Consider the following 26,570-nt stretch of genomic DNA (forward strand, 5'->3'; position numbering starts at 1 on the left):
AGAATCAACAGGGTTTGTCAACTTAGTGAAGATGGGAGGAGAGACCAAAATTTACTCTGATGTTTCTTTTCTGGGTATCAATCTGGGTATTATTTTTCCTATTTACATTGTGATCATTTTAAAATCTTCAAATTGTACAGATTCATATTATTTATGTAGGGAAAAATATGTTTGAAATATAACTATTAAATAATTTTAATTATAAGAATATTTTTCCACTAATGTATTCAAAGAAACCAAATGGCATACTGGATAAAAAGCCATCCTTTATCAAAAAACTTGGGTTCAAGTACTGACTCTGATGCTTTACTAGTTGTGACAATCCACTTAATCTTTCAATTCTCCCAGGTAATTCTCTAATACTATTAGTCAAAGAGAACCTGCTCATCTGAATTAGCAGAAAGCAGTTTCTAACAGTAGTTTAAAGAAATAGGTCTGCATCAAAAGATATATGCATATTATGTGCAATAAGCATATATATAATTCAAAAAGCATATTTTAATGAATTGGAAGCAACTCTTTACCCAACTGGATATATGAAAGCAAAATGGACTGCTGTGAGAGATAATAGGATCATCATTACTGTAGGTCTTACAGAAAAGCCTGGATGAACATTCATTGCCTACATTATAGATGAAGTTATTGTTATTGATTGGACTTGATGACCTCTAAGGTCCCTTTACAATTTTCAATTGCTGTGAGTCAAGTATTTATTAGATACCTACTGTATATTAGGCAACAAGTCAGGGATGGGGGATAAAAACAAAAATGAAATAGTCCTTATCATCGAAGAGCTTACATTCAACTGGGAGGAAATAACACATAAACAGATGAATAAAGAGAAAACACGGAAAATAAATATGACATGATTTGGGGGTTGGGAAGTATACTACTAGCTGAGGGAATCCATAAAACAAAAAAAAATTCCCTTGTAGATATTGGTTTTTAAGATGAGCTTTGCAGAAGGCTATTGACTCTAAGAGGTGGAGGTAAGGAAGGAAAAAATGGAAACTGGATGAGTTACCCCAAATTCAAAGCAGCAACCCTCGCTAACTGAGCCTTATTGGCATAACAAGCCTGGGTCATTTTTGTGAAGAAGCCTTTCAGTTACCTAGGTTTCATTTGAACTAAAGGTGTTCTCTTGACTAAGCATAGACATTTCTAAGAGTTGATAATCCAATTAGGAAAAAAAAAGTCTTTATCTTGTCCCATTTAGATTACTCTCACATTTCCCGTGTTCTAAAATTCATTTCCCTTCTAAGAAAAATATGTTCCATGTTCCATAAGTGTTCCCTTGCTCCATAAGTGATGACCTTTAAAAAGGCTGTACCAACTTCTTGAATGCCAAAGTGCTTAATGATTTGATGAATTTGGCATAAATAAATTGGAAGTGAAAATATTAGATTTTCTCTGAAATACATTTAGTTTGAAAATGTAAAGGCAAAGGAAAGTCCCCCCCCCCACACACACACACACACAGAGCAGGGATATTGGCAGGTAGTCATCAATTTTATAACAGTGTATCAAATTAATTATTATAGTCTTCCCCTAAACACAAAACTGATTTCAGACACTACTGCTTTCTAATCTTTATTTTAGGAAGTAGATATACCAATTTTTGAATCCAGTGGAAGATAACTTTACCTTGATTTTCAGCATAGTCCATAGCAACAATACAATCTGGTTTGGGAAACGGTCATCCGATTAGAGAGAAAGTTTTTTTCCTGATTTCACTCATCTGCTACTGTTTTCCCTTCCACTAGAATTCATGTTGTTGTTGTTGCTGTTTTAATGAATAAGAAGTGTTTTACTCCTCCTTTTGTATTCTCCAGTGCCTAGCAGAGTGCCTGACTCATAGCAGATACTTAATAAATGCTTGTGACTCGAAGGGCATTTTAATGTTACTACAAATAGAATTAGTGGGACTGATTCTAACTTAAAGAACCCTAGCAGCATGACTTGTGTTTCAGAACCCTCAGAAGTCATAACCTACTGTTCCCTTTTAAAAATAGATATTTCTTCCTTCTGTTGACAGGATTGAGAAAGCAGGGATTCTCTGATCAGAAATTCTCTCTGTTAATCCCTTATAAGCATAAATGCCACCTGACCAAGAGCAATGAGAAAAGTATGGCTCTTCCTATATTTCAAAAAAAAAAAAGGTACACATGTTCTATTTCAATTTACTTCTGTTCTACACACATTTCTATTAAGTGCCTATTGAATATAGGTTGTAGGCACAGTGCTAGATGTTGAAGATACAGAGATCAAAAGAAGAAAGCACTGTCACAAAATCCCAGAGGTGAGAGGATTTCTAGGAGGAGAAAACTGTATCTGCTGCTTCAGATAGGTCATGTAGGATAAGGGTAAGGACTGATAAGAGACTAGAAGATTTGGCAATGAAAAGATGTTTAGTGACTTTAAAGACAGCAATTTCAGTCAAATGATGAGGTTGGAAGCCATATTGTAAAAGATTGAAGAGTCAATGAGAGGAAAGGAAAAGGAGACGGCAAATGTTGACAGTTTTTTGTTTTGTTTTGTTTTATGGGTTTTTTTTTAAGTTCACAGTTGGAGTTGGATGTACAGGAAGGAAGGAAGGAAGAAAGGAAGGAACTATTAACTAAAGAGGGACTGAAGACATACTTTTAAAAATCATACAGGAACAGTATCCTGGATGGTACATTAAGTGCTATTTTAAGTATTATCCAAGGTTCTTCAAAATATTTCAGTCCATTTTGCCAATATACTAACTAAAAAAAGTTATTGTGTGGAGCACTGATCTAACATATCGTTACTGTTGATTCTCAAGAGAGTCAGTGGTCATTGTGGAGTATGTGCAGTCAGTCCTCTTGTGCAAATGGAGAGAAGGAATCTAGAACAGTCATTCACCCATCCATCCATCCATTCATTCACTGAACAAGCATTTCTTAAGAGTTCACTATGTGTCAGGAACTGTGCTGGCTGCTAGAGAGACAAAGACAAAAAGTAAAATGGTCCCTTCCTTCAAGAACTTACATTCAATTGTGGGAAAACAAGATGCATGCAGATAATTACAAAGTCAATTGGATGCAGGCAATCAAAAAAGCATTCATTAAATTCTGTGTATGTATCAGGATCTGTGTTAAAACAACCCCTACTTTCTAAGAACTTTACATATAAATATAAAAGTCTTCTGGGAGAACAAACAACTAGGGGAATTCAGGAAAAACCAATTGTGGGAGGAGTTAGTTGAGCTAAAACTTGAAAGAATCTAGGGATTTTTTGTGAGGCAATTGGGGCTAAGCAACTTGCTAGCCCCACACAGCTAGTAAGTATGTGCCTGAGGCAGGATTTGAACTCAGGTCCTCCTGACTCCAGGGCTGGTCCTCTATCCACTGTGCCACCTAGCTGCCCCAAGAATCTAGGGATATTAACAGGTTCAGGTGAGGAAGAAGTCATAAGCAACATGGGGCATGGCCTGCACAAAGTTTGGGACATGGGAGATGGAATAGAGACTTGCATAAAGATTATAGGATCATAGGATCATATATGTTTACCTGCATGGCACTGTTATGAACATCTAGCCTAACACTTATTTTACAGATGAAGAAACTGAGGCCTCTTGGAGGTTAAATGACTTTCCCAAAGTCACTAGAGTAACAAAGGTCAGAGGCAAGTTATTAATGAGTGGATGAATGAAAATCATTTATTAAACACTTTCTATGTACAAAGCACTGTGCTAAGATCTGGCATATAAAAAGAAAAACAAGACAGTCCCTGTTGATGTCCTGACGTGGGAGACAAAATCTACAGAAGGCTTCAGCTATAAATCAGATGAAATGGCCCAGTGGACCCAGGGCAACAAAAGCCAAGCAGACATTTCATCCTCTTGGATGTGGTTTTCAATGATAAAACCATATTTTTTTCTCATTATGAAGCATGTGTAAGTGAGGAGCTTTTTGGTAAGAACTTTCTTTTTCTGAGTCTTCAGTAATTGTGATTGTTGACTCTAGACCTAATTTCCCATTCTTTGGTTTGCATTACAGGATGGTTTTCAGACTATTTACCCTACCAGTTATTCTTTAATAGAGGTTAATATCTTTAAAAATGTGCCTTTCAAAAGCATACACCAAAGGAAAAAATGTTGTGGGAGTAGTAGAGCCATAAACTGAGTATGTCACAGGATGTTAAGCATCCTTAAAGATATCACTTTGTTAGATGCCCTGAGTGCTTGATGGAACAATGATAAAGGGAAAGGAAAATTATCTAAGCAGGGAACAATGATGCTTCACAATTTCATATAGGAATAGCCCTAATGGGAAGCCATTCTTCATGAGTTTCAAGGATCATGTTAGCAAAACATACTCTTGCATTGTTTTTTTCCCTCCTGACCCTAGCCCTTGCATGGTGATAGTTAATGTTTTCCCATCTCAGATATCCCTTGCTTTAAGCAAATCTCATCTATGAAAATCCATTTTTATAAAATAGAGGTAAGTGGTAGCACTTTCCCTTTCTACCTTTCCAGTAGATTCTCACTCTTTTTTTCTGAAATAGTCAACTTGCCTGCAGCATTAACACCTGATTTCCTTACCAAAATTCAATTTGCATGCAACTTTGCAGGAACATATCTATTGTATAAAGTAAGTTATACTTTATTGATATTTTTATTGCCCTGTGAATGGCATCATATGCTATTTTCTGTTTCCATCACTATTCTTGTCGCAAGACAAATCTAAGGTTCTTTACTATACTCTGATTTCTTGAAGTATAATTGACTAGTCTATCCTTGTTATTATTTTATAATTTAATTGGCCCATTTACTATCCCACTTCCTTTTTTTTTACAGCCTATTATTCTCTGGCCAATGTATACTCTCGACACCGATGAGTCGATCACACCCTGTGATTTGGAAGGGAAGGTTTTATTTTATTTCAGAGTGATAAGCGAACATTCTGATAAATTACCATCATGAACAAAGACAGGGGAAGGCCGTCAGCACACATTTACTCTGCCTGCTGATGAAGATGCTAATGTGAGAAGGAAATGGCCTGCTTTAATTCAATCTAAAAATTGTAATTTCATGGATGGCCTTCAGACCAAATGCATGGTATTCAAAATGTGATTACTTATTTGAAATAATTTTCTTAAATTTCATTTAGCCAGAAAGTCATCAGAAGGAAAGTAAATGAGTGAATTCCTCATGTTCTGCTGCCTACTAATTCAGTATACAGAGTGATTTCCTTAGCACATTAATCAGATAGTGGCATACTAATTCTATGCCACTCAGTTACTCCAGGTCTTTTAGTCCTAGCTTCAGGTACAGAACAACTGAGCATGTTTTGCCTCAGATAGTATCTCATTTTGTGAGTCCCTCAACTTTGTCAGGTATAAGAATAAGAAAACAATTCTATTTCCCTAATATGCTGATGTTGGCTAGCCTAATGAATAAAGCATGCAAAATACAAACTCTAAAAGTAGTACACTCATTCATTGCTGGTGTAGTTGCAATAGTAGACCCTCTCTGGAGTGACCTGATATGATGCTGTAAAAGTTACAAAAATAATACTCTTTAACCAAGTCATCTCATTCAGGGAAATATATTCTGAAAGTACTGTCCAAAACAACAACAACAAAAAAGAGCTATAATTCAATAGATTTGCACAGCAGTATTGTTTATAATTTCTAAAACCTGGAAGTAACTTAAATAGCCAACAATGATGGAACAATTATGTAAATTATGATACAGTCAACTAACAAAATAATGTGATGTTATTAATATTGAGAATTCTCATGAATGAAAATAAACCTCTAAAGATTTGTTTTGGAAGTGGAATTTAAAAAAAAGAGAGAAAAAGAGTCAGAACCCAAAGAATACTACACACCACTCTTTCCCCTTTGGCAGAAAAAATGAATGAAAATAAGACTGACTGAAAAGTTGCTATTACATTTTATGGGTTGAATTTCATTTATTGAATGTTATTAGTTACAATACAAATAAAAAGGAACATACTGATGCTTAATATAATTTATCATAAATGCTTGCTAAATTGACTTACCTCAAGGAAAAATCCCAAATTTTAGATTATAAACATTATAATTGCTTATTTCATTAAGTTCAAAAGACAAAGGTTGCATGGTTGTATCATCCAAGTTATTCAACTTTATATGAAGTGTGCAAGAATACTAAAATTAAGCTGAAGAAATCTTTAAGTACCTACCTTGTATAAGGTCTTATGGATACACTCAGGATAGAAAGATGAAAAATGACATAGTTCCTGCCCTCAAGGCACTGTCTGTAAGTGGAGACAGGGCAAGACTCTGACAGCCTTCCACAACTTATTAGACATATAGTGCTTGAAATTTGCTTTGGAAAAGAATAATAATAATAGTAAGAAGAAGAATAAAAATAACCTCATGGCCACCCAGGTAATGAATTGGTCTGTAAGTCAAATCTAATTAATAAGTATTTATTACATTTTTAGTACATGCCAGGCACTGTACTAAGCTGGTCTTCAGTCAACAGATATAGAATTCCTATACTGGTGATATTTTTGCCATCACAGAAGCTGCTATCAATGGTATAACCATTGGATACCTAGGGTTATCTCCAAGCCCCAATGAGACATTGGAGGAGAACCTCAACTGATGTCTGAATGATTCAAACACTATTGATTATCTTCATAAAGATTAGCTATGTTTAAATAGAATCAAAGCCTTAAGGAAAATAACTAAAAGGTTGCATGTAAAAACTTCCCTCCTGGCTGCCTTGAAAAAAAATACACACATACAAATACATATATACATACATATACATACATAAATACATACATATACATGTATACTGAGTATTAGACATGGTATTCCTATATGTATGTATGTGCATGCATATATATATATATATACATGTATATATACATATAGGTGTATGTGTGTGTATGCTTGCTATGTCCAATACTCAGTTCTTTGTTTCCTTGTTTGGTTTGGTTTTCTTTTTCAAACAGTTCTGAGAGTCCAATAGAAGATGAGTTCTATTTCCTGACACTGGACTTTTGTAAAAATTATTACCCATATCAGAAATCCTTTCTTTCTCACCTGTACTTTTTAGAATCTTTTTCAACCTTCAATTCTTTTCAGTAGAAAGAATATTGACAATGTAGGCATGGGTCTCAGATTGAAATCCTGGCTCTCAGTGACTTTGAACAAAACAGTTAACCTTCCTGGGACTCAGTTTCCTCATTTGTAAAATGAAGAGGTTGAACTGTATGACCTGAGGTCTTTTTCACTTTTATGATTCTATGGTCCTACAGTTCTATGTCCAAAAGGAAGGAAGGAAGGAAGGAAGGAAGGAAGGAAGGAAGGAAGGAAGGAAGGAAGGAAGGAAGGAAGGAAGGAAGGAAGGAAGGAAGGGAGGGAGGGAGGGAGGGAGGGAGGGAGGGAGGGAGGGAGGGAGAGAAGAAAGAAAGAAAGAAAGAAAGAAAGAAAGAAAGAAAGAAAGAAAGAAAGAAAGAAAGAAAGAAAGAAAGAAAGAAAGAAAGAAAGAAAGAAAGAAAGAAAGAAAGAAAGAAAGAGAAGAGTGATAGGGAGATAGGGTGGAGAAAAGAAAAAGAAGAAATCTACAATATCCCTTTATTCTCATTGATGATTCTTTGTGTGACAAAAATAGACAATAGACAATGAGCTGAGCCTAGAAGTGAACACAAGGACTAGAGGAGACCAGATTGTCTTTTGGATATTGCAAAATTTTGTTAATGATCCCAAACTTATCCTAGAAACCAAAGCTCCTAACAAATGATTTCAACTAAAGAACACCCAAAGGGAATATGCAGCTTAGTGGGCATGAGCAGACTGAAATGCATTATAAATAAGGAATTAGAAAGGAGAAGTAAATTCAAAGATGATATCACAGATATATACACATGAAAAAGAAGATTGCGTAGTCATGTGGGGGAAGTTTGGATTAATTGTGTAGTCAACCACACATTTGAGAAGTATTTATTACTAGTAAGTGACAGACACTTTGGTAGGCAGCAGGAAACAAAGACAAATGGTGAAATAGGCCCTGATCTCAAGGAACTTACATTCTTCTGGAGAAGACCACAAACACACACACACACACATATTGAATACATGAAAAATAAATTCAAATTGGTGTGGTTGTAAAGCCCTATGTCTTCCATTGGTAACCTTGTGATTTCAGGATAACTTGAAGCATGCTTCCAACATATTGTGTTTACCCATGAGATAGATTTATAAACATGGAAGAAAACCACACAAGATAGACAGGCAAAAATGGGTTGTGATCTGTATCATTGGAGGATATGTATACATCCTAGAGATCACAGATCCAAAGGAATAATGGTAACTTAAGCCTTCCAAAACCAAAAATTACAGGTGACTTGTAGATGAGCATTAGTAGACAGAGTTTCCATACTGGGAATCTTTCCTGACCCCTGACCCCTGCCCCCAGCCCCAATTAGATGCAAGATTTTGACTGAAAAAAAAAGACAAGGAAAAAAAACGTAAAATATTAAAATGTCCAAGTTCTGACTAATAGAAAAGTATCACTTTAGTTCTCCTTTCAGAAAAGTATTAATCAAGTCTACAAGCATTTATTAAGCACCTACTAGATGCCAGGAACTCTGCTAAAGGAATATAAAGAATGTCAAAACCAATCCCTGCCGTGAAGAAGTTTATAATCTAATGAGGGAAACAACACATAAATGACTATTTACAAACAAAATACAATAGATTCAGGATAAATTGGAGACGATAACAGAGGGCACTAGGATTAAGGGTGATCAGGGAAGGCTTCTTGCAGAAGGTGAGAGATGTCTCTTCCAGTTAAAGTTTAAAATAATCCAGGGATGCCAGGAGATAGAGACCTGGAGGGAGAGCGTCTCATCATGTGTGACAGGCTGAGTCTGGAGATCAGCTATTCAGTTCCACATATTTGGCCCCCACCTCTGCATGGAGACAATTTGTTCTTCCTACTCACAAGGAGTCCAGGGAAGTCCTCCTGAAGTAGAAAATGGAGGGTTTTATACATACTGACTCAAAGCTAATTAGCCTATTCTGTTTCTAAACTGTTTGATTTGAAAGACAAGGAGACCCAGACCTATTTCCTACATCTCAATTTTGTCACTAGTGATACAGATTACCCAAACGTGATGTAGAGAAGGATGAAGTATTATAGGTGTATTTTGTCAAAGGATTATCTGAGCATGAAGATCACCCACTGAGCTCTTCTAGGCCTCAGCCAACAAATCATACTGCAGATTTTCCTAAGTTTAAACCAAGAAGGATAAGCAGCTCTGCTCCCCTGCAGGGCCTCTTCACATTCTGGGGCAGTTTAGGATTTGTTCAAAGCTTTAGAAAATTACAAACCAAGGTAAAACAGGGGAGTGGGATTTGCAGCTGTGAGGCTGATATGTGGCTGCATTAAAAGAGGTCTAGTGTCCAATAATAGGAAGTGACTGTTCACTGAATTTTGCCCTGGTTAGATCATTTCTAGATTATTGGTTTCAGTTATCATCCCAGTTCATCATATGCTCACAAGTCATAGAAGCACCTGGGGAATATAGACCATACAAATAGCTAGGTCAGTTAATCAGTCAGTCAGTCAACTAACATGTATTAAACACCCAGTAAGTACCAGACAGCTGGGTGGCACAATGGATAGCGTACTAGGCCTAGAATCAGGAAGACTCCTTTTTGTGATTTAAAATTTGACCTCAGACATTTGGGGGGCAGCTAGATGGTGAAGTGGATAAAGCACCGGCCGTGGATTCAGGAGTACCTTAGTTCAAATCTAGCCTCAGACACTTGACACTTACTAATTGTGTGACCCTGGGCAAGTCACTTAACCCCCTTTGTCCTGCCAAAAAAAAAAATTGACCTCAGACATTTAATAGCTGTGTGACTCTGATCAAGTCCCTTAACCCTGTTTGACTCAGTTTCCACATCTATAAAATGAGCTAGAGAAGAAAATGGCAAACCACTCGAGTATTTTTGTCAAGAAATCCCTAAATGGGGTCACAAAGAGTCAGACACAGCTGAAATGACTCAACAACAACAGCAAGGATACAAAGAAATGCAGAAAATAGTTCCTCCTCTTAAAAAGCTCACAGTCTAATGACAGAGTCAACATTCAAACAAATATGTACAAACAAGATATGTACAATATAAACTAAGCATAATCTCAGAGGGAAGGTACTAAGATTAAAAAGGACTAAAAAAAAAGCCTTCATACAGAAGATAGGACTTTAGCTAAGATCTAAAGGATGACAGGGCAGTGAGGAGTTGAAGAGATGAAGGGAGAAAGCCTTTCAGGCAGGAAGGGCAACCAATGAAAATTCCCAGAGTCAGGAGATAGAATATCTTGGGAAAGGAAGAGTAAGTATGCCAATATCACTGGTTCACAGAATGTGGTCAGGGTGATGGGAGAGTTAAGGTTTAAGAAGATGAGAAAGTTAAAAAAGGCCTGTTTGGGGTCAGCTAGGTGGTACAGTGGATAAAGCACCGGCCCTGAATTCAGGAGTACCTGAGTTCAAATCCGGCCTCAGACACTTGACACTTACTAGCTGTGTGACCTTGGGCTAGTCACTTAACGTCAATATCCCCCCCCCCAAAATAAAAATATTCCAGAAAAGGCCTGGTTATGGAAAGGTGTATAAACCAATCAGAAGTTTATATGTGGAGATAACAAGAAGCTACTATAGTTTATTGACTGGGAAAGGGATAGTGATGTGGTCAGACTTGAGCTTTAGAAAATTCATTTGGACAGTTAAGAAAAGAATATATTGGCACGGAGGGTCAGGGAGAAAAAATAATAGGTTATTACAATCGCCCAGGTAAGAGGTGCTTAAGGGCCTGTACCAAAGTGGATCCAGCATCAGCAGTTGGAGGCTTAAGTTTTGAAGTCAGGAGAAAGGTTAGGACTACAGAAATTTGCCAATATATTTAAAGGAAATACTCCAGTTTTGGGGGTGGAGCCCCATGGGGAAGATCCCATTTGCACAGAATGGACAAGAATAGAACAGATTACTATCTAACACCATTGGAATGAGTTGAGACATGGATGAAATAACAAAGCCATTGGAGGATTGAAATAAAGGAAAATTCCTAGTAATTTAAGTTATACAAAATGAAATGCACAGACTGAGACATAATCAATTCCCCTTTGCTAGATGTCTTCAACAAATGCTGAATAACCATTTTCATCAGTGCATTGCTGCTCAAGTATGGACTGAACTAAATGGTCAATGAGGTCCATCGCTGGTTCCAACTCTGAAATTCTGTGATTCTGAGACTTACCCTGAATAACCTTGTTCCCAACGCACTGAACTTCCCTATTCTTATCTGTTATCAGTTAAGTTTCTTGGATCCTTGGTTGGTCCTTGCAGCAATGAATTTATGATTTTAGGGAGTTTGAGTTTGAGTCCTAATTCTGCTCTATACAACTTTCAGGTCCCTTAATCTCTGATCATGAGGAGTCTGTGGCTCAAAGACACAGACCTGTCCGTGAAAAGATAAAATGACTCAGGTGTTGTCACAGATGCAGCAGTCCCTTACTTTGTGCCATGGCTTCCTCGATGACAGACAGTCTTACTATTCCCTGTCCCTAAGACCTTGAGTAGCTGAATAGCAAAACCTAGAAAGTAAAACATTTCCAGGAACTGACATAACACAAGAGAATAGACATGCTGACTATAAGGGAGATTCACCCAGAAATAGCAACTTCCCATAACTCCACAGTGTGGCCAGGAAAAGATCTAACCTTTTTCACTTTGCTCATTTTAGGACAACTAATTGCAGCCACAACATAATGGGTTAGCTTATTTCTTTTTCTCCTTTAATGGGACCTGTGATTTCATTGTTCTATAAAGAATTCCCCTGAAGAAAATCCTATCAATATAGATAGCAACTTCTCTGAAATTGATTCTGTTAGAGCAGAAGTTCTTAACCTGGGGTCAATGGACTTGTCTGCGGTCTGTGTATAGGTTGGAAGGGTTCCATGAGCTTGGTTGGGAAAAAATTACATCTTTATTTTCATTAACCTTTGGTTTCCTTTGTAATTATTAGTATTTTATTTTAGGTATTTAAATACATTATTCTGAGAAGAAGTCTGTGGGCTTCACCAAACTGCCAAAAAGAGTCCATAACAAACAAAAAAGGTCAAGAAAGCCTGTGCTGGAGAGTTGCCTAAAGGAGCTGAGAGGTGAAGTAATTTTCCAAGGTCATGTGGTATATGTCAAAGCCTGGCTTTCCATATGTTTATACTATTCTGCCTCTTGGGAAAACTTATCATGGGCAGGAGAGGAAAGGAGAGAGCAGAGAAAAAGGAAGGAGGAAGGAAGGAAGGAAGGTAGGTAGGTAGGAAGGAGGGAAGGAACTAAGGAAGGAAGGAAGGAAGGAAGGAAGGAAGGAAGGAAGGAAGGAAGGAAGGAAGGAAGGAAGGAAGGAAGGAAGGAAGGAAGGAAGGAAGGAAGGAAGGAAGAAGGGAGGGAGAGAGGAAGGAAGGAAGGAGGAAGGAAGGAAGGAAAGGAGGGAGGAAGGAAGGAAGGAAGGGAGGAAGGAAAGGAGGGAAGGAGGGAGGGAGGAAGGAAGGGAGGAAGGAAAGGAGGAAAGAAGGAAAGGAGGGAGGGAGGAAGGAAGGAAGGAAGGGAGGAAGGGAAGAAGGGAGGAAGGGAGGAAGGGAGGAAGGGAGGAAGCAAGGAAGCAAGGAAGCAAGGAAGCAAGGAAGCAAGGAAGCAAGGAAGCAAGGAAGCAAGGAAGCAAGGAAGGAAGGTTCCTTTCTCCCAGAATTTATGTGCTAACTACAGGTTAGGCCCAGGGTAAAAGAGAGTTGATGCCCTCCTCCAGGTTAGTTAGAAACAACTGCTGCCTTCCTGTGCCCACAGCTCAACTGACCACCCCTCCTCATTATGAAACAGCTGTGCCATCATAGGTAAGTCACTTAACCTCTATGAATTCCAATTCCGTCTTCTGTAAAGTGGGAGTACTGACACTGGCATTACCTACCACCTAGTATTTCTTTGAGGAAAGCCCTTGGTAAACTTGGAAACAATACATAAATGTGAGCTATTATTACTTTCCCAACAGTAGCAAATAAATGAAAGGAAGCCCAGTGCTTATTCCCACAGCCTCCATACAGCCCCCTGAGAAGTCAGGCCTATAGCTGACAACTCAGAATATATGTTAGATTGGATTTTTTTAATATGGCACAACCTAGGCAACAGTCTCATTTACAAGGTATGATCGGGTTAGCAACATGATTCAGGGAGTTGAGGCTGGGGATCCCAAGTATTCCCCAGGCTGCTGAGAGGGTGACTTAAGTTTGCCAGCAAGGTGAGGGGGTTAATTGAGAAGGAACTTCTTGCCCTGCTTTTCCTGCTCTTGGTAATGCTGGACCTCGGGGCTCAATGTAATGGAATGTGATTTAGGCTCCTGAATGTGCTAATTTTGTAATTCAGGTGTCCTGTGGAGAGCCTGTGTTCATGCCAGCTGCCTGGGGAATTAAGTTCAGTTGATTTTTGTGTAGGAGAAAAATTGTACAGTAGAGAGCTCTAGGCCAAAATGGAGGAGAAATTTAAATTCATTCCCCCCCCCTTCTATTTAATTCAAAGTAGGGGAAACAGGTCATCTCAAGGGGAATCATGCAGGGCTCCCCAAATCTTGCTATTTTATGTCAGTTTCCACAAGCTGGGCTTATGGATCAATGTAAGCATAATACAATCCCCTTGGATGCAGCTTCCCATTTGTTATTTCCATCATTCCATTCATCTGGTTTACTGTCTTATACTTGGACTGGTTTCTTTGCATTCATTCCCCCAACCTCCCCATTCCCTTGCATTTATTTTCCTAAACAAATATTTGCATGTGTGTCTTGAGGTTTGGGGCATCCTATGCCAGCGTATTTGTTTAGGGGAAAAATTTATATACACACACATATAGTTTCAAAGTTAAAGCTAGAGATTAATTCCTCTATAAACAACAGTTATGTTCAATATCGATAAAACATTTTTTCCACGAGAAAATTTCTTCCCTGACAAAATGTCTGGGTCACAAATTCAACTTGCATTTCAGATTTAAATGAGACAAAGGGAGTTTGAATCTGGGTAGTGTTTCATTCTGTGAGGGCCAAGGGTATTTGGAAAATAAAAATGACATTCTATTATTATACTATTGTCATAAAGAAGCAATGGCAGACAGAGTCAAGAAGACCTAACCACTCTTGTTACTCCCTTTTTTGGCCCTTATGTATTTCCCTTATGACCCCCTCTCTGGAAGTTCCTCTGCAGCTCTCTCCTTGACTCCCCCTGATTACTATCTCAGGCTAAGATGCTCTGCATTCACTTTTCCATCTCTAGGGTTGCGGTTTCTTGTCCATTTGTACAGGTTTCATTCCCCAAAGATCCAATTCTCTCTGTGCATAGCTCCTTTCTAAGCTCTGATCATTTTTCCTCTAGATCTTATGTCTCTCTGTCAGATGCTTCTGCTTCTGTTTTAATCTAGCTGAGTTTAAAGGTATGGCTCAGATCTACAGCAGCCATACTCCAATTAATTATTCTCAATAAGGTGCCAGTTAGTCAACTCATGGCCCAAGCCAAGGATACTTCCGACACTTGATCAAAGGTAATTCTCACAACCTAACCATTTTGATGTGTTTGCAGTGGGGAAGTTCTTACCTTCCATAGAGATATCTTTAAATCAAAACAAAAGTCTCATCCTTTGACTTTGTTAAATTGGTAAAGCTACTTCTGGCCACATACCTGATTGTCTCCATCAGTTAAAAATTTGAAGCCCCTATAAATCAAGCCAGGATGCTTTTAGAAATTCTGGCTACATCTAACCCTTGTGGAAATGTGTCCTGTGGAAGTAGAAAATTCCCATGATGTGACAAAGCTTAAATTGACCAGAATAATCTTGATTACACTGAATACATTGATATATCATGAATTCTAGTGCAATACATAGGTTATTACTTGTAGGGGAAACCCTACTTCCTGATATTGACTCATTATATAACTCTTTCCTATAAAATTTTCCTTGAACTTCATGACTAGAAATGATCTTTCTCAGCAAATTGAATTTTATTTTGAATTTCTCTTAAACATATATTTTGTATATGCCTTTAGAAGGGGAGAGAAAAGGAGGAAAAGCATTTACTAAGTACTTACTTTGTGCTAGACACTATACTAATTGCTTTACACATATAATCTCATTTGATATTCATAACACTGTGAAGTAGGTGTTGTTATTACCCTCATTTCATGGTTGAAAAAACAGAGAGGCAGAGGTGAAGTGACTTGTCAAGAGTCACACAGTTATTGTGACTGAGATTAAATTTGAACTCACCTCTTTCTGATTCCAGGCCCAGAACTCTAACCATTGTACCACTAAGCTGCCTCTACTCTCCATAATATTGTCAGTTATTTGAGAGTAGGAAAGGTGTTTTATTTAACTCTGACTCTTCTCCAGGACTAAACTAGGAACAATATTTTGTATATAGTAGGTATTTAATAAATGTATGTTAACTGAAATAATTAATGTATCAACAAAGAGTTAAAGGAAACAATCTTTTCTTTTATGAAACAATCCAAATATTTGCCTAGTACTTCATTTTGTTGAACAAGACTATAACATATATATAATACCAATACAGTAAAAATAATTTTCCTTTTAGGTCACTTTTCTGGAGTCAAATCAGCAATAAACTCTATTAATTTCTTTTTCCTCCACCATCCTGGGAACATTTTTGGAGGTGAGTAGATATGGTAAAGTATTTTTATAAGATTGATTTAACATACAGCAGCAAGCTGATGTCTGAAGCCTAGCAAAGGCATCTTGAATGGAAAACCATAGTGAACAATAAATAATAATAATAAAAAATATATTTTCTCTTATTTCAGGTTTTTCCTAGTGATTCTACCATGTGGCTTGCTTTCACTAAGTACATACAAATGTGTTATTTTTGTACAGCCACTCAAGTGAATGAAGTGAAGGAAGTCACTGTTTCAGGAAGCTCTTAGACATTAACAAGCATGGATTCAAATAAAAACCATCAGCAGCAACTCTGGATGGGGCCAGTGTTGAAAAGTGTTGATTTTATCTTAATACCAAAACATTTATGCTGTAAAATTTTTACTTCATTTCTTTGGCTGTTACTTGGAATCTGTATTGGGGGGGCATCAAAGAAACATGGAATCATAGATTTAGGGCTGGAAGGTATTTTAAAGTCCAACTATCTCATTTTAGTGATGAGTAAATTGAGGCCCGGAAAGGTGGCATGAGATAATAAGTAGAACCTCTCATGCTTCCAAATCCAATGCACCCATTTTTGAAAGGTCCACAGACTGGAACATATGGAAAAATTTCCTTGATGATCTTCAGTGTTTCATGATAATAGTGTTAAAGAAGATTTAGAATTATTTGTATTCTTTTAATAGTCCCAATTCTGGTTGTATTTTACTGTTGATTTTTTTTTATTGCATCCTAGGTATTACTTCCTCTGTCATGTCATTTATATGACTTGAAGATCCATGGTATCTTTTAAAAAGGGGGCAGGAGTGCTTTGCACTATATAATTCTCAAACATCCCTATAAGAATTTCAATTTGATTCAATTGAATTGAATAAAAAAAATTTGTTAAGCTCCTTCTATGTAAAACTGACTATGCTAGATGCTGGGAATATAAAAACAAAAGTCTCTGTACCCAAGGAAATTAATGAGGAATCCAATAAGTACAGAGATAAACAAATGCAAAGAATATGCAAAGCAGTTTTGGAGTGAGAACTAACATATACCAAGGGAAGATAGGAAAGGAGGAGGAAAAATATCACATAGGATGTGAACCTAGAAGAAGCTTAGGTTTTCAAGAGAAAAGGTAAGGATGAGAATCATTCCAAGCAGAGAAATGGGAGAGAGAATATTGTATACACAGGAAATAGGTCAGTTTGGATGGAAAGTACCATGAGCAATGTGTAATGAATTTAACATGAATATTATAAGTCACCAAAGATAAATTAAACTTTTTGGATAAAAAGAGTTTATGAAACTTATGTTTTTCTGCTGAGTTCATGAAGTCACAGTTGTGTCCAACTGCTTACACTCCAATTTTACCGTTTTTATTGTTGATTTTGGAACACAATTCTTTCCTATATTCCTTGAAATATAGCCAAATCACTTGCATAGAACCACTCACCCATTTCATTCCACCCCTCCTACCATTGTAGAATGGTTTTTAATAAGGTATTGTTATCATTTATTTTTAATTTATTCATGCAACAAACATTCACCAACAGGTCAAGGATCTATGATTTTCTTGGAGTGGAATCTCCTTCTGCCAATGCAGGTTGTAGTTTATCCATAGCTTGGCAGAAAAAAATCTTAGGTTTTTTCTTTTAGACTTTGCAAGAAAGGTGACTCCTCCAGAGTCACAGAGATAATCAGTGTCAGTATTTGAACGCAGGTCTTTGGAACACCAAATCGCATACTCTATACACCAAGTCATGCTGCTTCTTATTTATCAGTTGGCTATAATAATAGTATTAACAACTTATTTTTTGGCATGTTAAGGTTTATAAAACACTTATCTCGGGGGCAGCTAGATGGCGCAGTGGATAGAGCACTGGCCTTGGAGTCAGGAGTACCTGAGTTCAAATCCAGCCTCAGACACTTAACACTTACTAGCTGTGTGACCCTGGGCAAGTCACTTAACCCCAATTGCCTCACTAAAAAAATAAATAAATAAAAAATAAAAATAAAAATAAAACACTTATCTCACAGCACTTACTTATAGCAACATCAACTTGATAGCTGTGTGGAGACTACATCATGAGAGGAGAAACAGGAAACAAGGAGGAGGCTGTTTTAGTCCAGAAGAGAAGTAAAGAGAGGGAGCTTGGTATAATGTGTAGAATTTTGGATTTGTACTTAAGAAGACCTGGGTTCAAGTCCTACCTCAGACAAAAATGAGATTTTTAATGCTGGGCAAGTCACTTAATATCTCTTGCTCTTGGTTTTCTCATCCATGTAATATGAAGTGATTGGAAGGGAAGTCTAGAGAACTGACCTGCTATTGGGTGAGAGAAAGAAAAAAATGTAAGAATAACTGAGGTTTCAAACATTAATAACTAAAAGTTTAATGGCTACTTCTTGATAAATATGGGGTTTGGGAGGAAAGGAGAGTTTAGCAATGATAATGGCAATATCCAGAATGTCACCTAGTCCAGCTGTATCATTTTACAGATAAGAAAATTTGAGTCTCAGAGAGCTTGTGATTTGCCCAGGGTCAAGCAGGTGGGAATGAATGAGCCTGAATTAGAAGCCCAATCAGGCAATCTTAAACTATATCACTAACAACTGGAATTTAATGTTTAAAGTACTTGTAGGACAACCTGATGGACATGTCCAAAAGATGACACTGATGTGGGTTTGCAGTTGAGGACCAAGATTAAGGGTATAGAAATGTAAGAATGAGAACTGAAAATCAGAAAGGTTCAGAGACTCTCCCCTGAATGCAAGGTTAATAAATTTCAGAGGTGGGAGTCAATCCAGATGTGCATCAAACAATTATATTAAGGCAAATGTGAACTTTTATATTTTCCCTCCTGTCTATTACCCAAAAGATACACATATAATGTAAGGGTAATAGAATTCACATGGTGTAAATTACACATGAGAAGACCCAGTCTTCATATGTAACATGAAGGACTTGGACTACATCATCTTTAAGGTCACTTCAAGCTGCAAATTTATGATCAAAGCATAGACTGCCTCACATTGTTTTTTGTATCCTCTGCACTAAGCATAAGAGGCTGTGACATCGTAGGGACTTAATGAATGTTTATTGGCTGAGTGATTGATCATATGTTGGTTCTGTCAGCATTTCAGGATATTGCTTTGCCTTCTTTCTCTCTTCTTCCTCCATCTATACACCTTCCCAACTATAAAATCAAGTTTCTTCTACAAGAAATATTCATTTAAAACTTATTTTTATAAAACCAAACGTTTTTTATTTATTTAATATTTTTTCTATTTTGCTAAGAAGATTAGATATTTGGAGAGAAGGTTCAAAATGAAAATACACTACATAAAATCTAGAAGGTAGAATGAAAAGGAAGAATAAGAAAAAATGTGAACCTTAAACTGGCAAGATTGGTGAAGTATTCTGGGAAAAGATGACTGCTAGATAGATTTATTGTGAGCAAATGTGACTAGGTGGGTGTATGTGAAGCTTTTCCATTTCAACAAACCTCTACCACTGTAATCCCTAAATCCAAAGTAATCTTCTGTAAAGTACAAGGATACTTAAAAGCTCAAATGAGAATTAACTTCCTGGTGGACAAAGCAGACCAGGCTGTGAAAACAGATTTCTGACCTGGAACTAAAGGTGACTCCTTTGAGATAGAAGTAGGCAGGCAAGCATAAAGACGTTATTAAAAACAAAAACAAAATAGCCCTTTAAATCTGAGTAGGTAGGAAGAGAAGTGAGAGTGCTGTAGGTTTAACTAATGGACGCCCACATTCTTATAGCCAGAATAAAAAAAAATCAGTTACAGGAAGAGCTGGTAGACCATCTTATTTTCTCATTTGGAGCCACATTTCATTTTCTTCAGATAAGTTCACCAAGATTTAGAGGTTTTCCTAACTCTTTAAACATTTTTTCCTCTTTTCATTTTTTATTTTGCAGCTTCTTCTTTGAATTCAGTCCGTTTCATGAGACAAACAGATCCTAGTCTCTCTGCCAAGCCTGACCTTTCAATGACTTCCTATTACCCCTGCTGGGAGAGTTCCTTTGTATCCAAATCCCCAATTTGCCTCCTCTCCCTTTGCAGATGATGTCTTGAAAAATTCAGGAATACTCCCAACAACCCCTGTGTTGCCTGTTGCTTTCAATATTTTCTAGGAAATGATCATTCTTACTCCGATATTCTTTACTTTCTTGTCACTACCCAATACAGCACAAATATGTATTAGCGTATATATGGCTGTATATGAATATATGTATATATATATATATATGATCCTACTTCTCAAAAAATGATCACTCTCACATTCCCTTGATATACATGTGTATATATGTATGTCTGTATGTATGTTTGTGTGTATATATGTATATATGACCTTAGTTCTCAAAATATGGTCTATCTGACCATATGCCCTTCATATATTGATAAATAGATAGATAGATGATAGATAGATAGATGTAAGTATGTATATGTATATACATATATATATATATACAGAGAGAAACATACATATATGTGTATATGTATTTATGTGTATGTATGTATGTGTGTGAGTGATTATATATATGCATATATATTTGTATATAGTCAGAGTTTGTTTTGAAAACATAAATTTGTTCCAATGTGATTAATTTATTAGGAAACATCTTGAGCATATTTTGGATTTCCTTCTGCCAGATTTCTTCCATGAGAAATAGCAAGAGAATGCCAAAAAAAATTGTACTCTTTCACAATAACTTATAATCTGCACCCCTTCCAACACTGACAAGAGAACTTCTCATCTTTCTTAAGGCAAAGGTCCATATTTATTGTAGATCTTTTGGTATTGTAGGAACTGTGGACAGTGAAGGGCTAATCTATACCAATACCATCGCCACCACCATGATAAACACACACCACACACACACACACACACACACACACACACACACACACACACACACACACACACTTTCTGCCACAGAGTTAGACCCAGAAAACCCTGTTTGGCCCACGCCCAACCTGCACCTATGGATTGAGGAGTAGAAGGATCAATAGCAAGAGGCCAAAGTCGCTACCACTATTTTACTGTAATATTTATGTATTTCTTAACCATTTAACATGTGTAAAACTGTGCTACTGGGATGAGAAGTTATTTTAATTTCCTCCTCCAATTACTAGTTATCAATAAATTATAACAGAGATTAAGTATCTTGTTATAACAGGTGTAATCCCACTGATCCCAGACCAGGAGGCAGAAGCCCTGAGTTCAAATGTTACCTTCCCAATTTAGTAACTTTTTTTTTTTCTGGGCAAGTCACATACTCTCTTAAGTCTCAGCTTCTTCTATACTTGCCCACACTAACAGCTGCTATACTATCTCTAATAATCACTGGCATGTGCTCTTTAATAGTGATGAATTTTTAACATTTCCCTGGAGTAATATTCATTCTTTTTTGAAAATCACATAATTAAAAATGCAACCAAAGGGAGCAATGAGGCACACAGGTGTAGGACCTAAAAAACAACACTGGAAATGAAATAATGAAGATTCAAGAAACCAGATCAATGAAGTTTCAACTGGTCAAGGGTACCCATTCTGAATCTTCCTAGTGTTGCTAGAAGGACACATGATTACTGACATCACTTATCCACTTTCCTCTGCAAAATTCTCCTTCTGTACTCCATTGTGGCATGGAAGTTATCCCAAGGTCCTGAATGCTTTCCCAAACAGAGTACAGGAGGACCAACCATGGCAGAAATGTTTCAATGACAGACTCAGTGACAGATTTGGTTTTTCATCCAATAACCAACACGACTAAGTTTGGAGATAGGCATCTCTACATTCCTTGCAGAGTAATGAATGTTTTGACCACAGCAAATACTCACAGACCATCTTAAAAGTTATGGAATGGCTTGTGATTTGCAACTGTGAAAGACACACTCAGAAAGCTAAAAGTCTGGTCCCCTTTGAAGAGTCTGATTAACAGCGTTGGAAAGTATTTCCTTCTTGAGTGATTTTATTTGTTCAGAAATTGACTATAATAGCAAAATGAGGGAAATATAGAAAGTGATTTTAACCCATACTTTTTTAATATAAATTTTGGGGGGAGTAGGGGAAGATTATACTGTTCTACTTAGACTACTCTTGAAACACTCAAGAAAAGCAGATTTAATGAATGGATATGGAAAATATCAAAATGCTTTGGGGAATAAAAAATGAAATTTAATGTGAGGTAGTTGTACTTCCAGAGGAGATGGTTGTCGTCATTATGGATCCTAGGAGAGAAAGCCCTCATATGCAAGTCATTTCCCATCTCCCCTTATACATTTCCATCTGGCCAGATGTGCATCTTCCTCCCAAACCAGGACCATTGTCAGGCAGGCTCTGTTATAATGGAGAACAAGTCAGAGGAAGTGCAAAGGGAGGGCCTGAAGAGGTTTAGGGAGGGAGCCCAACTGGTGACTCTTAATAGAGCAGGAAGGCTGTCTTTTATGGATATTTGAGTATCCTCATGCTTGGCCACCCTCCCCTTCCAGAATTAAACAGGCTCCTATGCTCCAGTGCCCATTTGAGCAATCAGTGATGGCCAAACAGATGCTCTGTTTGCCCACATTTTTTCCTGCACTGGGACTCTATTGTGCTCTCCTCGGGTCAAGGTCAAAGAGTGATTGAGATCAATGGGAGCTCTGTCAGGGGGGAAAAATCAACTTTTGTATTAAACCCCAAGTAGCTGGATAGATTTTACAGGATAGCCGAGAACTAGATTATGTGTTGAAGGATAGGGTAAAGTTAAAGAAAGAAAGAAAGAAAGAAAGAAAGAAAGAAAGAAAGAAAGAAAGAAAGAAAGAAAGAAAGAAAGAAAGAAAGAAAGAAAGAAAGAAAGAAAGAAAGAAAGAAAGAAAGAAAGAAAGAAAGAAAGAAAGGAAGGAAGAAAGAAAGAAAGAAAGAAAGAGAAAAGAAAAGAAGGAAGGAAGGAAGGAAGAAGACAGATGGATAGACAATAGATGGATGGTTAGATAGATGGACAGATAGATACATGATAGATGATGGATGGATGGATGGATAGACAGATATAGATAGATAAATGATAGAAGTTAGATGATAGATGGATAGATGACAGACAGGTAGATAGGTAGATAGACAGACACACATTTATATACATACAATATATATGTGTGTGAGAGAGAGACAGAGACACTGAGAGAGACACAGAGAAACAGAGAGAGCAACAGTTCTGTGGACTAGAAACATACTACACAAAATTATTTCAATGGCAGGTGGTTCATAAACATAAAATGCCAATGAGGACAAGCAACATGGTATGGGTAGTGGATAAAGAGCTGGCCTTGGAAACAAAAAGACCTGATTTAAGTTCTGTTTCTGATATATATTGCCTGCATGACCCTCAGTGAGTTATTTAACCTTCAAGTGCCTCCAGGCAACTCTATGAGACTGAGTTGCAAAGAAGGTTCTGGAGTCTATTTGTAGATGAACTTACTCATTAGGAGTTCCGTATACCAATTAAATCAAAAGTTCAATATTTAAAAAATGAAACGGAGAGTTATAATACCAACTCACCTTGATGTATTGCTTTGAAGTTTACAAAGTCTTTTCCTCTCAATAACTCTGAGGCAAGGACAGTTGTTAACCTTATTTTACAGGAAATCTGATTTACTCCAAATAATAGCAAGAAACAAATGGAATGTAAGTACCCTGAGGTTTGTCTTTTGTTCTTTCTTGGAGAAGAATATATTTAGCACCTTGTATTGTAATATACATACCACTGGACCCTACAGGGATGTGCTAGAGCCCATCTTGAATCAGCTTGTGAGAGTCTGTGGAAATTTATTTTGATTTGGGGACCCTACCTTTAGGCTGAGATTAGATCGCCTTAGGCCCTCAGGGTCTCTTCTGTGTGGGAGGTGCTGGTGCCCCTCCTCCTCACTTCAGCTGAGCCAAAAAGACAGGTCAGACAGCTGGGGAAAGAAAGCCCCCAGCTCCCTCCCACCTGAGTGGAGCTATCTGAAAGATCCCAGATAGACTGTGATGAGGCACATGAGGCTGGAGCACGCACCCATCCCCCACCAGCCACAGCCCTGGCTGGCGGATTAGCTTGGTCTGTGGGGTTGCAGGAACCCCCAAGATTGGAGTGGAGAAAAGAAAGAAATATATAGACCTGGGGGTTAGACTCAGGGAGGTCGGACATGGTGGGGGGGGGGGGGCGGGATGAGACGAACAGTAATGCAGGACTAGGAGCAAGGAGGAAAGGCCAGCGGACAAGATTAAGAGAGGCTGAGACCAGGGGGTTCATACCAACGGACAAGAGGAGGCAGAGAAGAGGTCAAGCAGCAGCTGACGAGATTAGAAAGGTTGAAGCGTGGCAGACTAGAGACAGGGCTACAAGGATGCAGGAGAAGATGAGAAGGACTAGTAGCAGGGAAAAGAGAGGCCAAAGGGCAGACTGACGGAGCAGATAGACAGAAGGTCGGTGAGAGAGAAACACAGGGGTTCAGTGGTGGCAGTAAGGAGAGGAAAGTTAGAAGCAGAGGGATTTACAAAGTGAAGGGGGCTTGGAGTTAGAATAAAGTACCTGAGTGCCCTAAGGCAAGCAGCAGCTAAGGCCCTTATTGTATTAAAAAAGTTCAAAGCACAGAAGGTAGGAAAGAGACTCAGTGGAAAGAGACTGCAAGAAAGCAGTCAGGTTGTACATCTTATTTCCCTGTATTCTTAATTTTAAATAGTATCTCATAAATAAACTCTGCTTTGATTATTAGCTAAGAGGCCTCTTAATATTTTGCTCATCAATTTGGGAGTGGATCAGTGTGGTGGAACTTTATAAATGGCCCACATTAAATTAATAGCAGTCAGATAGCCAAATAGTCAACAGTCCCAGATTAAGTAATCCCAATCAAATTAGTCCCCCCAAATTAGGCTAGTCATCAAAAATATTCCACAAGTCTATTGTCCAATTTTCATTGTAAACATTTACACCATTTAATATAAATCAGGGATTGATTTATTATTTTGTCTATTGTTTAGAATTAAGAAAGTGATGGGGGAAATGTTAATAATGGAAATTAAATCTTAAAGTGTACTAGGCTACAATACATTTTAAGACAGTCAGTTGTTAAATATTTAACATCGCACACCTGACTTTGGATATCTAGTTATCTGTGATGTAAAGGGTACCAAAATCTACAAGTGATCAAAAAATAGGCCTTTCAAGTTTACAAAGTACAATATATACCTTGTCTTATAATACTTCACAATAAGCCTATGGGGTAGGCACCACAGTTGATTGTTTGAGTTTTATATACAAAGAAACTCAGGTTCAGAGAAGTTAAGTGATTTGTCCAAAGTCCCAGTTAGTGACTGATAGAAACTGAATTTGAACCCAGGTCCTTTCTCAGATTTTCCTTTCTCTAGTTATTTCTCAATCAGAAAATAATAATAATGCTACTATCATAGGGTTCTAAATAATATTTTGATGGGATAAAGAAAGAAGGAAGGAAGGAAGGAAGGAAGGAAGGAAGGAAGGAAGGAAGGAAGGAAGGAAGGAAGGAAGGAAGGAAGGAAGGAAAGAAGAAAGGAAGGAAGGGAGGGAGGGAGGGAGGGAGATAGGTTGAACTCTAATTTGCTTGAATGTTTACTGAATGACTGTTGATTGTATGAACAGTCAAGAATAAAGAAATTCAAATCACTTTCTCCCACCCCCTACTCCCCTCCAGGTTTTAGGTTTCTTATTGGAAGAATGAGGTATTAGATGATATGATCTTTAAAGTTGCTTCCAACCCTGTGAAAAAATGCAAGACAAATAGGTTCCAGGAAAGACTCCAGTTAGCCCTACTTTGTGGTTTCAAAGAAACAAAATTTTAGAGCTAGAAGGAACCTCAGGAGCCCCCAAGTTGAACAAGATTCTCTTCTACAGCCTTTCCAACAGTATAGGATCATAGATTTAAAGCTTGAGGGAACCTCTGAAACTTGGTCCAACCTTCTTCTTTTAAAGATAAGGAAACTGAGCTCCAGAGAATTAAAATGACTTGACCAAAAGCATATGGCTAATAAGTAACAAAACTAAGATTTAAAACCAATGTCTCTGATCTTGGAGTCTGAGATGCCCTTCGAGGGTCCTGCTGGTGCTTTTTTTCATCACTTTCTTAATATCATCATATTTGTCAGCAGGTCAGATCTGTGACAGATACTTTGGTAGTAGGAACATGGAAGGCCAGAGCTGTGAGCTTTCCATTCAACTCAGGGATGATTTTGTCTGTAGCCATAACAGCATCACTGGAAGTAAAGACAATATTTTGGGCAGTGTTATATCCATCACACCACAACTTGCCCAAAGGGTCATCTACTGTCTTTTGGGTACCAGTAATGATTTATATTGACATGACGAGTCCTTCCCTAATGCTAAGGCTGTCATGCACAACCTTGGCCAGGGAGGCCAGACAGTTAGTAGTGCAGAAGGTATTACTGAATTTTCATATTTCTTATGGTTCATTCTCATCATAAACATAGGGGAATCAGTAGATGATGGCATACATTTTCAGTGAGCCCTGGTTTTTTTTCACGGTTGTAAAGACACCAGTGTGCTCTACTTCATATGGCTCTTGCATCTCCCCATTTAGCAATGATTGAATCATACTTCTAGAAGTTAGCAATAGCTTTTCCATTGATCACCAGCTTTGTATTCTCAGACCCTTGCCATTGGTGGAATTATACCTAAACATATACATCATGTAGCTGAGGTCAATTAAGGGGGTCATTGATTGCCACAATGCTACTCTGCCTATGGTGAATGAAGCCCTGGTCACCAAGTGTACAACATGGCTAAATGTATTGACTTCAACTTTCAC

Source organism: Dromiciops gliroides, chromosome 4 (assembly GCF_019393635.1).
Source record: "Dromiciops gliroides isolate mDroGli1 chromosome 4, mDroGli1.pri, whole genome shotgun sequence".
Classification (NCBI taxonomy): domain Eukaryota; kingdom Metazoa; phylum Chordata; class Mammalia; order Microbiotheria; family Microbiotheriidae; genus Dromiciops; species Dromiciops gliroides.